Raw genomic sequence first — 2,816 nt, forward strand, 5'->3', positions numbered from 1 at the left:
TATAGTGGTCCAGGTTTCAAGAGATTAACTTGATAATTGTTTGTTTTATAAGCAGATCAAACATAAATATTTAATATTCGTCAAAATTATCATATAAAATCATGTTTTATAGTTTTAATGAAGTATCTGCTTAAATGAGATGTATGCAAGTTATTAATAACAATTTAGAATCATTTTCTTAATATAGTGGTCCAGGTTTCAAGAGATTAACTTGATAATTGTTTGTTTTATAAGCAGATCAAAAAATAAATTTTTAATATACGTCAAAATTATCATATAAAATCATGTTTTATAGTTTTAATGAAAAATCTGATTAAATAAAATGTATGCAAGTTGTTAATAAAAACTTAGAATCATTTTCTTAATATAGTGGTCCAGGTTTCAAGAGATTAACTTGAGAATTGTGTGTTTTATAAGCAGTTCAAAAAATGAATATATATTATTTGTCAAAATTATCATATAAAATCATGTTTTATAGTGTTTATAAAGTATCTGCTTAAATGAAATGTATGCAAGTTAATAATAACAAATTAGAATCATCTTCTTAATATAGTGGTCCAGGCTTCAAGAGATTATCTTGAGAATTGTTTGTTTTATAAGCAGATCAAAAAATAAATGTATATTATTCATCAAAATTATCATATAAAATCATGTTTTATAGTGTTTATGAAAAATCTGCTTAAATGAGATGTATGCAAGTTAATAATAACAAATTAGAATCATTTTCTTAATATAGTGGTCCAGGCTTCAAGAGATTATCTTGAGAATTGTTTGTTTTATAAGCAGATCAAAAAATAAATGTATATTATTTATCAAAATTATCATATAAAATCATGTTTTATAGTGTTTATGAAAAATCTGCTTAAATGAGATGTATGAAAGTTAATAATAATAAATCAGAATCATTTTCTTAATATAATGGTCCAGGTTTCAAGAGATTAACTTGAGAATTGTGTGTTTTATAAGCAGTTCAAAAAATAATTGTATATTATTCATCAAAATTATCATATAAAATCATGTTTTATAGTGTTTATGAAAAATCTGCTTAAATGAGATGTATGAAAGTTAATAATAATAAATCAGAATCATTTTCTTAATATTATGGTCAGGGAAGCATTTGAGTAACTTTTAGTTACATTGCTATTAATTTTCTATCAACTATACCTAATAACCATTACACGTACATTGCATAAATTCTTTATAATCAGTATCTTTTAGTTCATTTTCAAAATTGGATGTTCATACTTTTCCAGAGTTGTTTGAATACCAAAAAATGTTTTAGCATCCCTTGAGTGATCAGCTGTATTTGCATCTAAAAAAATATAATAATTGGAGAATGACTCGATAACTCAGTGCTTTATAAGCAGTTCAAAAAATAAATGTATATTATTCATCAAAATTATCATATACAATCATGTTTTATAGTTTTAATGAAGTATCTGCTTAAATGAGATGTATGCAAGTTAATAATAACAAATTAGAATCATCTTCTTAATATAGTGGTCCAGGCTTCAAGAGATTATCTTGAGAATTGTTTCATTTATAAGCAGATCAAAAAATAAATATTTAATATTCGTCAAAATTATCATATAAATTCATGTTTTATATTTTTAATGAAGTATTTGCTTAAATGAGAAGTATGCAAGTTAATAATAAAAAATTAGAATCATTTTCTTAATATTATGGTCAGGGAAGCATTTGAGTAACTTTTAGATACATTGCTATTAATTTTCTATCAACTATACCTAATAACCATTACATGTAAATTGCATAAATTCATTATAATCAGTATTCGTTAGTTCATTTTCAAAATTGGATGTTCATACTTTTCCAGGGTTGTTTGAATACCAAATAATGTTTCAACATCCCTTGAGTGATCTGCTGTATTTGCATCTAAAAAAATATAATAATTGGAGAATGACTCGATAACTCAGTGCTTTATAAGCAGTTTAAAACATGAATTTTTAATATTCGTCAAAATTATCATATAAAATCATGATTTATAGTTTTAATGAAGTATCTGCTTAAATGAGATGTATGTAAGTTAATAATAACAAATTAGAATCATTTTCTTAATATAGTGGTCCAGGTTTCAAGAGATTATCTTGAGAATTGTGTGTTTTATAAGCAGTTCAAAAAATAATTGTATATTATTCATCAAAATTATCATATAAAATCATGTTTTATAGTGTTTATGAAAAATCTGCTTAAATGAGATGTATGAAAGTTAATAATAATAAATCAGAATCATTTTCTTAATATTATGGTCAGGGAAGCATTTGAGTAACTTTTAGTTACATTGCTATTAATTTTCTATCAACTATACCTAATAACCATTACACGTACATTGCATAAATTCTTTATAATCAGTATCTTTTAGTTCATTTTCAAAATTGGATGTTCATACTTTTCCAGAGTTGTTTGAATACCAAAAAATGTTTCAGCATCCCTTGAGTGATCTGCTGTATTTGCATCTAAAAAAATATAATAATTGGAGAATGACTCGATAACTCAGTGCTTTATAAGCAGTTCAAAAAATAAATGTATATTATTCATCAAAATTATCATATACAATCATGTTTTATAGTTTTAATGAAGTATCTGCTTAAATGAGATGTATGCAAGTTAATAATAACAAATTAGAATCATTTTCTTAATATAATGGTCCAGGTTTCAAGAGATTATCTTGAGAATTGTTTGTTTTATAAGCAGATCAAAAAATAAATGTATATTATTTATCAAAATTATCATATAAAATCATGTTTTATAGTGTTTATGAAAAATTGCTTAAATGAGATGTATGCAAGTTAATAATA

The 2,816-nt window shown here is 23.7% G+C and overlaps 1 long non-coding RNA gene across 1 annotated transcript; it reads right to left on the reverse strand.

The window, feature by feature from the left end:
- Positions 1-746: 746 nt before the first annotated feature.
- Positions 747-2,475, reverse strand: LOC132931354 (uncharacterized). The gene is made up of 3 exons (XR_009662476.1): positions 2,408-2,475; positions 1,827-1,893; positions 747-1,312 (listed from the first exon to the last, which is right to left on the reverse strand). It is a non-coding gene; the product is annotated as an uncharacterized LOC132931354 (long non-coding RNA).
- Between the last annotated feature and the right edge of the window lie 341 nt (positions 2,476-2,816).

This window comes from Rhopalosiphum padi, unplaced genomic scaffold (genome assembly GCF_020882245.1).
Source record: "Rhopalosiphum padi isolate XX-2018 unplaced genomic scaffold, ASM2088224v1 scaffold1, whole genome shotgun sequence".
Classification (NCBI taxonomy): domain Eukaryota; kingdom Metazoa; phylum Arthropoda; class Insecta; order Hemiptera; family Aphididae; genus Rhopalosiphum; species Rhopalosiphum padi.